General features: G+C 42.1%; 1 protein-coding gene across 13 annotated transcripts in view; it reads left to right on the top strand.

The window, feature by feature from the left end:
• LOC115262131 (CUGBP Elav-like family member 2) overlaps nucleotides 1–12,782 on the top strand; it is a 1,100,715-nt gene that overhangs the window by 1,047,406 nt on the left and 40,527 nt on the right. The gene's annotated exons all lie outside the window — the stretch shown is intronic.

The raw sequence follows: 12,782 nt of genomic DNA, 5'->3' as shown, positions 1-12,782 counted from the left end.
AAGATCTCCTAAAATCACGGATGGGAATGTTTGAACATTGTAGCTTAGCAGACACAGACGCAGGAGGTCAAAGTAGAACTTCGCCCTGATTATCATGTCTATAAAATCAGGCTCTCCGAATGTAGAGCTAGCTAGCTTTTTTTTCGAGAGAATCTCCAGCAATTCTATTTGCACTGGTTTGTGTAATTTTCAGCAAGTCGTGTAATTGCTTGAGCTTGTCAATCGAGGAGAACTGGCTTGGTTGAAGATCACCGCACTGCTACAACCTTGCGCTAGCATCTTCAGAAAGCTTTGCTTCTCGTGGCCAGCTAGCAGAACTCCCTCCGAACACTCCGAATCAAGGGACTTTCTGGCGAGGGTGATGTTGCCAAAGACAGCGCTTTTGGCATATTGTAGAGGGGGTCCGGCCATTTGGTCGAATGTCGTTTGGCCGAACGCCATTTGGCCGAACGCCATTTGGCCGAATGCCAATTGGCCGAATCATGTACGAATGATTTTTTGACATTCTAACTACCAATATGATCATCTTTTAATCATAGGCTATTCTTTCTAGTTTTGACATTGAGGGATTCGTTGGCATTGAAACTGCCAATACTTTATCAAAGATTATTCCTTCTTTGAATCAGTAGCATGATCACTTCAGTTCGGCATTCGGTCAAATGGCGTTTGGCCAAACGGCATTCGGCCAAATGGCGTTCAGCCAAATGACCTGAGACCGTTGTCGAACTATGATTCAGAGCTTTAAGGGAAGCTGGAGGTTGTGGGTCAGTAACCAACCACTGGGTAAAAGTTTTGTGTGCTAATCATCGGGTATGATGTTGTGGGTTGTGTTAGTATGGCTGGTTGAATGAACGTATCTGGCAGTGTGCTTTCGAACGAATGCTCGAGCTGAATTTGGTCGGTTTTCGCTTGTGGACAGGGGATTAGCAGGACCATTAGATCCTGCTTCGCTTGTTTGCCGCTTCTCGACGACCTGTCGAAATACCGCAACATTTTTGCTCACATTACAGTGAGTAAACCAACCTGGATGCACCAGCGAAATTCTCTGCTGCTAGACAGTTTGTACAGAGTCTTTTCTGTTGATTTCTTCCACACGGTGAGCCACATTATTGTTCTGCAGTTTACTGTATTTAAATCATAGAAGGTACGAATCTCCGCAAAACAAGCAATTCCGCTGGGACTGAGACGAGGTGTACGCCGTTAAGAATCTAGATCATCTATCAACTCCGTGAACCTTTGCGGGAACTATCGATTGCAGCAATGCGCATTGATTCCACAATCGAATCGTCGTACTTCGAGACGTCTTTACTGTTGTGGTGCATCTCCCAGGTGAGTAGTCAACCAGTTGGACGTTTTCTCCCCTATCTTGTTAAACATCAGCACGATATTGTCGAACAATGTGGTTTAACGTCTCGCAGTTTGCTCCGTGCTTCGGCTTAACTGCGAGCAACGCGTCGATGTGGGCCTTCATGATGACCGTCTTGTTCTTGTATTTTTTTTTTCACCAACTTCTTTCAAGTTACCTCTTAGTTGTCGCTCGTTAGTTCCACCAAGTTCTGCTCATGTAATGACTCGTCGGTGGTTGAAGATCAGCAAGTGACATCTGTCAGTTGCTGGTTGTTATGGATCAGACTTCGGAAGGTACATCTCAAAAGCTACTTCAGTCCTTGATTCTTCAACCGAAGCTCGGAAGCTTGATATCTCATAGTTTCACACAGGACACTGGATGAATTTTGCCCACATTATCTTGAAATTACAGCTGAATCAAACAGGGGATCCGCATGCGGCAAGGTAGGCCTGCTGCTTTTCTTTTGTGAGTGCGTTAGTGTCAACAGGCAACGCATCCTGAGCCAGAAGGAATCTTCCTTGGAAATTTGTTTGTGATGCCGATCGCATTGCGTTTTTTGGGTCGGCCCTCTCGATGTACGAGTTTGTTCGAGTTCGACGTGTCTACTCCTTCCTTGGAATCAACGCAGTCGTTACTTCGAACCTTGTACAGCGAGTCTTGAAGGAGCTTCTTTCGTTTTTCTCTTTCTAACCCGATTTGTTCAGCTGTTTTTATTTCAGTACTGTCTTCACCATAGAAAACCAGTTCAATTTTCCGATGAACACTGCAGAATGTCTTCGTGGCCTTTTACGGGATCTCCAGGCAAACATCGATATCGGCTTTCTGAAAGTCCTGCACTAGACGCGTGATGCCTTCCATTGATCCATCCTGTCGTTGCTCTTGCTTCTTCAGCTCCTTGTATTTCTCCATGGTCACCATCTTCACATTTCACCTAATCACTTGCAAATTTACCGAACTGTCGGATGAGCAAGTCATAAACAGTTCGTGTCACATAATTGTTTGCAGCACAAGTTCAAATGACGGGGTATGATGGTTGGCTCATGATTTTTTTTTAGATTTTTAAGAGTTTCAATTTAAAAATCCTAAGGCTTAGTTCAATATTTTCTTAGATATTTCTGCAATAAATTCTCCAGGGATTTCATTAGGCATTCTCCAGGTATTAATCGAGTTAGTCCTCTTTACTCTCATGATTCCAGCAGAAAACATTCCTAAAATTAATCTTCATCACTTTACTCCTGGTATACATGCACCAATGCGTGAACTCTGTGCCAAAAATAAACATTTACCACCAGCAGTCCGATATTCGCATAGGACTCAACAGGCCACAAGCGATTGAAATCATCACTTCCCTCCCCCTACCCACATACCTCCCCGGCTATCCCATTGGTGAGTGTAGCTAATTTGACGATACTGGATAAGCTACTGCGGGCGGTCAATCAAGTTTAAGCTTGTCTTATTCCTCAACTTACTAAACCACGGGTTCCCAACCGGTGGTCCGCGCCCCCCTGGGGGCCGTGAAGCCAGTCCAAGGGGGCCGCGATGTTACCAAAAACTTGTTAAATTTTTATTATATTTTGTGCAAATTACACCAATTTTCATTTTTGTAAACCGCCTTGCCAAAATTTTAGGAACAAATTTTCAGTATAAAACGCCTTCAGTAGAAAAAATTTTCGGCTGCGTCGCTATCCTTCAGCTATAACTCAAATTGAATGTACACATGATATCATTATTGCTTACGAAATGTGAGTGTAAAAAACGTATCATTGACCGTCGAAAACCCCTCCCACAGTAAGTTTCTGGCTACGTCACTGTACCCAAAAAAAACTCGGTTTCGTTCATTTAATTCAAATTTTTTTTTTTCAAAAAAAAATCATTGGGTTTCGATAATTCTTAAAGGGGGTCGCCACCTCAAAAAGGTTGGGAACCCCTGTACTAAACTTATTATATTGCAAAAGTATTTCGGAAAAGATAACGTCTGAATTTTACCAAGAAGGATTTTTGTGCATTCGACAAGAATCATACTATAAATCAAATAAGGATCTAGAGAATAAGTTCATAAAAAATGTTATTGGGCTTCATTGAAGGATGATGTCACTAAAATCTCTTCAGGAATACACTCCAGTTCATTCTTTGTCAAATTTCGCTATGATCCTATATTATTCCTGAGTCGTAGTCACGCGAATTTGCGACTTCCCCGGAATTCTAACTATCTAATCTCACGTTCTTCAGTATCCATTCCCATTTTATGTACGACCTAATCTCTGTCCTAAATTTTTCATCAATTTTTGAACGCCCATAATTTAGCCCGATAAAAAAAATCCTTCAATTAAGGCATACGAAAAGTAACGACCGCTGCTCTTCGGTCACGTGAAATAACTTATTTTCTCCGTTTGCCTAGCCTGGACTGCGCTGTTGTTAGCCTTTTTTATCACTGTTGGTAGCAATATACCAAAAAATTCCCGATAGCACTTTCGGCTGATTGTGTCCCATCGACCCGGCGCGCCGGCGGTGGTGGCGGCGTTCGTCCTTCCATCGCATCCTAAGAACCTCAAAATGACCCCCCCACCACCACAATCACGCACCCAACACTCGATATATTTGACGGTTGCTGGTTGATGGCGAAAAGACACGCTTTAATGGGCGAATCGTGCCTGGACATTGAGCCCCTTGTTTGTCGCTTGTTGGGCGCTCTGCTCACGGTCTGCGTAAGTATGTATGTGTATTTTGGAAGCGTCGACGAAGCGACACCACTTTGCTTATTCTGGCGCTTTGGTTGGCGGTGGCCTTCTAATTGAATCACGAAAAGGTGATTAGACTTGTAGATAACGGAGAAACCCCGGGTGGAACCGCTGCTGGTTGCAGATGGTGTTCGGTTGGTTGGTTCCGTTACTGCACGGTGGGAACCCGAACTGCTGACTTGTTACTATGTATAAAACTAGCTTGTGAAGTACATCTACTTCGCGACGAGGTCGATTAGTTTTGGGAAAATCAATAGAAACCTCAAAGTAGATTGCATTTGTTGAACCACGTTGAGCTTTGTGACGCCGTCGCGACGTGTCGTCTCCAAATGTAGTTTACCGCCAACGACTGACACCTAGTCTTGGTACACCTTCTCAGCTGTGCAGAGGAAGCTCAGTTATCGCATAAGTTACATCGTTTCTTTCACGTCTCGTCCCCGCGCTATCACCAAAAGCCGAGATTAAAATTAATTAGTCAGAATTACAGAGCCTCGACTCGACGCCCACTCCGAGTGCTGGTTTTTGGGACGACGAAATAATTCCTTCTGAGCATACACCACCGCCGGAGTGAGTGAGTACCAAGGTGGATTTAGGTGCCGGCTTGGTTCCTCGGTGCTTTCTTACGAAACGCATGTTGGTCGTTTACTGAAAGGCAGAATTTGCGAAGTGAATGGAAAGAGACCTCGGAGTGCATTACGCCTCCAGCCCAGGGCAACGATGATGCTGCTGGTGGGCGATGCTAATTAGCTAGCGGCGCTGATTTGATTTTCGTGTAATTTCATTAAAGTATCCTAATGGAATTTTCCTGTGAGCAGCGGATTGCTTGTGATTTTAGTATTACGTTCAACATGGGTATCATATGATTTGACTGTTTGACTAAATAAATTGATTCCTTGATGGCTGCAGTCTAGCTTTGCCGAGCTTATGTTCAGTAGAACTTCATCTCCGTCAGCCTTATACGTTTATACAACAGTTTTTAGAATATAGGGTCCGTCAATAAACTACGAAAACTCAAATGGAAAGAAGAGTCTCGCCGAAGTGTACGTTTCTTATGAATTTTAAAAATGTTGTATAGACAAACGTCTAGAAGGATCTCAGATGATCAAAAACGAGTCTACGTAGCTTATGGACAGCGCCTTATAGGGTTCCCAGGTAAAATACTATCTATTAGGCGTCCATTAAAAACACCAACCCCAGTGGAGACTGGCGGGTAAGCCTATTTAGCACTGTATTTAGAGGAAATGCCAATGCAAAACCCGTGGCTCCCAGGAAGATTTGTCCAATTCCCTAGATGGATTGGTGTCACTGCAAACCAGTCGTAAAATTATCAGCAGCGTGAAGAAATTAGAACCAGATCAAATAGGAACGTCCCCATCATCGACAGGAACATATTTGCGATTGGACACTCGGTACGTGGAAATGCTGATCTCTCAACTTGATCGGGAGCAGTGCGATCGCAGACCAAACCACAACGTCAAGACCATCATAGGAGACCTAAACCTAAAGTAGGTCGAGAGGAAGAATTCAGACGGGTATTGGAAAAGCTAAGCGCCCATCAGCTGACAAGAACAGATTGTGACTAATTAATTGTATAAAAAATAGCGAAGTTTTGCGTCTACTTAGAAGTAAAATCCACAGAGTTTTTACATGGTTTGTATGAATAAAACAGTTTTTTTTTTTCGACGGGCTTGGTGGTCTAGTGGCTATCGCTTCTGATTCATATGCAGAAGGTCATGGGTTCAATCCTTGGCCCGTCCCTTTTCATCCTACTTTGTATCTTTCTATCCACTTTCTCTCGCTCTCTCTTCTCTACATATACAACTCATGTATATTCATATGTTCATAGCCATCGCTAGAACCAGAAACGAATTGAAAAAAGTCGTTTCCCTCCCTTCCAACTTCCACTCACAGCACAGTGTATATATAACGCCTATAAGTTATGCAACCAAAGCGTGCTGTGCCGCTTGACCTTATTCACCTTATTCACCACACAATCTATCACGAACACTATAAATAACCCTATCCATGGATCGCATCACCGACCCAACGGTGACTCCCAGATCTCCCATCCTTTCCGTCTAACAAATACCCCAGTCCGTGCGGGTTGTGGGACGCAGAGTGCTCTCGGTCTCTAGTAGCAACAACCAGTACACTCTAACATTCCTTTCCCTTCCCAGCTGACTATAAGGACTTGGCCGGCGCCGTTATTGACCAAATATGCATGAGCTGCTAAAATTGCACTTTGAGAATAAGTGGAATGTCCCAGCCCCTTATTCAGTTGGATCACAGTGCAACTGATACCAGTTCAGATCAATCACGGAGGAGCAACCATTGACATGTATAGTCAGAATTGATCGTTGATCGTTTTTTGATCGTTTGTATGAATAAAACAGTTTTCGAATAGGGTAAAAATTTACTTCGTCATATGGTCAGAAGGCCGGCTCCAGAGGCACGTTATCGAAAAACAGCCTCTATAGCATTGGAAATCGAATAAATCTCTAAATTTCACATTTAAATTTCACTCAACTTACGAGTTGTCGTTTTCCTCTCGATTGGCATATGCCGAAGCAAATCGCACCAAAGCAGCAGTTAGCGAAATGGTTTCACTGTTCAATTTTCAGTCCGCACGGTTCACTAATTGATTATTGAACAACAATTCACACCGCACAAAAGCTCTGTGGCACTCCAACGTTTGATTGTACTGCTGCAGAATTCAGCAATAGCTGCTCAATTAATCAAATAAATATTAGTGTTTTTATCGGTGAAATGTAAATAAACATGTTTTCTTCGTCACAGGGAGGATGCAAACATATGTGTGTGTGTGGTTGTTATGCGCATGAAGCATAGTATTTCACAACTACAGATACACAATTATTCGGTGCACTATCTTCTTGTGGGTAAAATGATTGCTTAATATGTTTTGTTTGTTATAATACAGGTACACCTATTTTAACTTCGAAGATCTTTAGAAGTTTTTAGAAGCATTAATTTACAAAACATATTAGGCATTGTGAAGGATAAGGATTTGACCAATTTTCCGAGTATACAAATAGGTTTGTTTTAAAATGTTTGTCCGTCCTATGTGCCATAGTGTATACCGGAAATCGAACTCATGTTGCGCCGAGAATAGAAATAGACTTCCAGGAATAATAATTTAATCTTATTATTTTAATGAAATTGTTGTAGTTTTACAACGAACCATTACATTAGTTAAAAGTTAATTTATGTATTTGTGGTTTGGTATTGAATTGACCATGAGGATTTAAGCACGGTGCATGAAAATATTCGATCATCATTGGTCGGTGCTTCGTACGACGGGAATTAGATCAAAACTTTATGTTGTATTGTACCCCTTTCGACCATTAAGAGTTTGCCACATGTATGTAGTGCAGAACTGTCAAAACAGTCTTGTACCGACTTTTCGAACCCTCTAAGCGGAAAACCCTCTTTGAATGAGTGTAATCAGTTTTGTATCTTTTGATTCCGCCCTAATTAGGGCGGAATAAAAAGGTACAATACTGATTACACTCATTCGAAAATGTCAATACAAATCTTTTACGCGAAATTCTGAAGATTCTTACTGGACGCATATGGATCTTATATGTAGTTAAAATTTATTTAGAAATTAATACCTCCACAAGGATTTCTTCAGAAATTCCGATAGGGAAATTTTAGCACTGTTTTAGAAGTCCTTGTAATTTCATGATATTTCTCCTAGTTTTGCATCTTAAATTCCTCCCGGAAGTTCTTCCACATTTCTACCAGCATTTGCCCAAGATTCAAGCAATTCTCTCTGGAATTCCTCCTTGAGAATCTTCCACGATTTCCGAATATTGACCGGTTTCACCTGAAGTTCTGCACACAGGGATCTTGAAAGATTATTTTCAAAATTTCTTCCATAAACATAGTCCTTTTCGGGGTTTCTCCCAGAGTTCCTTCTGCGTTTTTCCCAGGGTTTGTTCCGGAATTTCTATAAGAGTTTAACCAAGAATGTTTCGCAGACGTTGTCGCGGAATTTCCCCTATTTCCTGGGCTATATGAATAATTTTCCGTAATTGTTATCAGTATATTCCTCCTGGGATTTTCTCAGGAGTTCTTCCTAGGATTGCTCCCATTGATTTTCGAACGATTTCTCCCAGAATTTCCACAGGAGTTATTCCTGGGATTTCTACTGCAGTTTCTACTACAGTGCCAGAATTTTTATCATGAGTTTTCTGAAGGAGTTCTTCCTGTATGTAATTTCTTCAACAGAATATCGACAGCTTTTGTCTAGAGTTTCTTCCGGGATATTTATAAAAGTTCTCGCAGGAAAGGCTCTCAAGCTCCACTTGAGTTTTCTTCCGGAGTTTTGCTGGAACTTATCTTAGGAGATTTCTTTCGATGTTGCTCCCGGGATGTCTTTCAGAGTTTTTCATAACTTATCCTGGACTTTCTTCCACGACTCCTCCGTTTCAGGGTTCATTCAGGGTTTTTTTTTGGGATTTCAATAAAATTCATATTTTTGATGGATTTACTTCACTGTTCTCCAAGATTGTTTGTTGCGATCGTTCCGAGAGTTATGTTTGGGATATTCCAGTGTTCTTCCCAAAATTCTACAGAAAATTGTCCCGAAATTCGTTTGGGTGTCCCTTTCAGGATTGCTTCAATAAATACTGCAAGATTTCTTGCCCGCATTTTTTCAAGAGTAGGTCTCGGATTATCTGCTGGGATAGACTACGGAGTTACTTACAAGAGATTCCCGGAGAAATGTCGAAAGAAAACATGGTAGAATCTCGCGAGAAACTATGAGATACTTCAAATTAAAGCCAAGGACTGATAGTCTCTATGTCTCTATAGACAAATCAATCAAATGCCAATAAAATCTGGGACATCTCACAAAAACTTCAGGAAGCAACTTGGATGGAAAAGGATGGGGAAATTCGGGAAGCACTCTCTGGAAAACTTTGGGAGATATTTCCAGAGGAACTATGGAAAAAATCTGGCGAGAAACTCCAAAATAAACACGGAAAATTATTGAGGAGAAATCCCTGAAAGAACTTTTACTAAAATCTGGTAAAAAGTTGGAAAAACTGTTGGAAAGCTTTGCCGAAAAACCGCTAACAAAAATCCCAAAAAGAAATTTAGGAGAATCTCGTTATCGTCTCCGTAAGGAATCTCCGTAAGAAACTCTGAAATAAATCCCGGAAAGTACTCGTGCAGAAACTTTTGCGAAAAACTCCTGGAGAAATCCTAGGAGGAACTCTGGGTTGAATCCCAGGAATAATTCCAGGAGGAACTCCTGGAGCTAATCCGAAAAATCCCCTGGATGGACCCTCGGGAAAAATCCAGAAATAAACTCTGACAAATCTACAGGAATTCAAGGAACAACTTCGGCATAAATCATAAGAAGGCTTCTGTAAGAAACTGCATAAAAAAATTAAGAAGTAATTGTAGAAGAAATGCAAGGTGAAATCCTGTAAGGAATTCGATGAAGAATACAGGATAGAACTTCGGCTAAAAATCTCAGAGAAATGTAGGTAGCTTGTCCCTTTTAATTCTTAGGATTTTCATCGGAGTCCTAACATTACTACATCACTAGGTAATTATGAGGCTTACTACACCAAAAAAATGTGATATCACATCATTTTTGCTGCACATCAGTCGCGTCGTAAAAGTGATGTACAGATTATATCCTTCCCACGCCGCAAATTAGCCGCCGCAGCTTGAAAGTGGGTCTAGCAATCACTAGAACCGGATCGATAGATGAATCATATATAAGTAAAATATTGGCATGGATTCGTACACTGATCCGTTGATTGTTAGTCGTATCCCTTACCTCTCGGCTATTTCACCGAGTTAGAAGGTAGGAAATAAATATGATACTGCTTCTAGGTATCTGCTGAAATGGGTTTGTTGACACTTTCCGGTGCCAACTACGGTGTACATGGTGAGTGTGATAATTGTTGGAAAACGATGCAACAGAGTGAAATTACGTTAGAAATTGGATACGTCGCCAGAAATTACGCGCCTGGATATTACGAAATTATTTGCTGTGTATTCGAAACTTGTAATAAATACAAATAACTTTTAATCATACCTAGAGCTCTGTTTGTAGGTTATTCAAAAGTTGTAGTGCAATAAATTCATTTTTACTCGTCACATGAAATATTGTTCCACTTGTAGTATTCACTACCAAAAATGTAGTGAAACCTTTCATGAGGACTGCTGGAGTACATTAAAAGCCACCATCAATGACGCAACCAAGAACACCATCGGATACGTCGAATGAAGTCGAAGGAACGGCTGGTTCGACGAGGATTGTAGAGAAATTTTTAATGAGAAGAAGGCAGCGCGAGCGGTAATGCTGCAGCATGGGACCCGGCGGAATATGGAACTTTAGAATCGGAAGCAGTAGCAGCAAATCTTGCCTCTTGCGGGAGAAGAAACATCGCCTGGAAGAACTGGAGTGTAAGCAAATGGAACTGCTGTGGTGTTTTTAGAAACGCGGAAGTTTTATCAGAAGATCAACTAATTCTGAGAGGGCTTCATGCCGCGAGCCGAAATGTGTCAGGATAAGGACGGTCAAAGTGGAGTGATTGAAGGATGGAAGAAGCACTTCGACAAACATGTCGAGTGTTGCAGAGAAATACTTGCTGTTAGGAGCAAAAAAGCGAAACAGGATAACGCTGCCAACAGCGTGACAGCGGATGGACCACTATGGCCACTTCTGGTAACGTCACTTTAAACTAGGGCAGTTCATTCGTGACGGCGTGATAGACAGGATTTCCTTCGAAGTGATTCTTATTTACGGCTGACAATAACATGAGACGTGAAATACGGAAACGCATCATTAGTGGAAGGCTTTACCTTACCTACTATGGATTTCAGAAGAAACTTCGCCTTGTTTAACCATCCTCGATGAAGCACTGCGACGTCGCTGATGCCATTATGTTTCGCCATCACACGCTCTCGCCCTTCTACATCTACGTTCTATGTCAGTTCTACATTGAATGAATTTCTTTGTTATAACCAGTACTTTTAAATATGTATCATGAATTTTACGTGACTTTGGAATTTGAATATTAAGAATATCACGACTTTCGGCGAAAATAGTCATCGGTGGATATGTATTTCAGTGATTTCAAAAAATGTCAATTGTCAAAGAAGTACTTCAGTAACTTGAGAAACAGACTTTGTCCCAGAGGGGACGTCACGTCAACAATACATTACATTAACTTACATCTCTAAGCCAATTGCAAAAGTGTGTCGTTCTTCATTATCCCACCAAATCCCACCAAAAATTTATTTCTCTCATTTACTGCCATATCCGTTTGCTGTTTCTTTCTCCTCCTTCACCCTCTAATCACCCATGGCGTGAACTGACCACCAACCAGCCAACCAACCGAAATGGCGGCGTTATCCGCTTCTAAACCATGCCGTGCCAAACTCCGGAACAAATTGCCCTTTGGAAACAAAAAAGCCATTACTCACCACGCTATTAATTGTGTAACCCGGCTTGGGCAAACTTTCACTCTCTCCCTCCCGCTTTCCCTTTCTCTCTCACTCGAGGGTACACGATATTCTTTGCCTGTCCCCCACTAGTCCTTCTTTCATCACCAACAGCGTTTCACATCCACATTTAGTTGTGCACGCAAAGCATCGTAAGCCTAAATGGGAATTAGGAATGATTTACTACCATTATAAACCGTCCGTCAGAGCTGATTTTTTCGCATTTTCTTGAATGGTGGCTCTTGAGGAAAAATTGGCCAACAGAGGTTCTTCGCCTTCGGTGGTCATTCGAACTAACTGCCGCTGCTGCGCTGCTGGCTGGTGACAAATTACACATCGGTCAATCGTTTGTGGCCTGGCTCGTAAATAGTCTTCCGTCCTATCTACGGTGGTCGGTCACACAGCAGTCCCTGACGTGCCAAGAGTGGGAAGCACCGTTGTTGTCACGCATCGCTTTTTTCCAGCGACGTACGTCGCCTCTGGGAAATTGCTACTCTCTGTCCCTCAAGAGTCAGCCGAGTTTTGCCCGGTTTCTTGTGGACGTGTGTCGTCCTTTCGCATTTGGGACATTGCTGCTGTAGGTGTTGCGTACATTTCGTTCAACGCCACCGTTTGGGACAGGCAGTTATTGTCTGATGAAGATGAATGAACCAGTAGAAAACGGAACAAACAGCTTTCATGTCGGACTAACCCGAGATGCGTTTGCTGGCGGTGGTGGTGGTGGTGGTGGTCATCCTCAATCACACTTCAGGATTGCGTGGACAAAGCTGACTGCGGTAACCTCGTCGTCAAGGACGTGGTTAGGTTTATGAACTAAGGATGGCGAACGATTTAACAAAAATATCCATTTTAGTTTTCACAGAAAATTTAGTACCATGCTGAATATTTGAAAACAACAATTCCTCCAATTCCTTGGGATTTCTTGCAGAAATTTCCCAGGAATTTCTGCAGTAGTTTCACGGAAATTTATTCAGGAGTTCCTCTAGGAGTTCCCCAGATATTCTTTCAGAATTCCCCGGAAATTGTTGCAGGAGTTTCGGGAATTTTGTTCAGGAATTCCTCAGGAATTTCTCCAAGAGATCCTCGGGAATTTCTCCAAGAGTTCCTCAGAAATTCCTCCAAGAGTTCTTCGAGATTTGTTTCAAGGAGTTCCTCGGGAATTCCTCCAGTAGTCGCAAGAGAAGTCTTCCAGGAGTTCGAAAATTCCA

Source organism: Aedes albopictus, chromosome 2 (genome assembly GCF_035046485.1).
Source record: "Aedes albopictus strain Foshan chromosome 2, AalbF5, whole genome shotgun sequence".
Taxonomy (NCBI): Eukaryota; Metazoa; Arthropoda; class Insecta; order Diptera; family Culicidae; genus Aedes; species Aedes albopictus.
The sequence above is the reverse complement of the archived record's forward strand: the minus strand, read 5'-3'. Positions and strand labels throughout refer to the sequence as shown.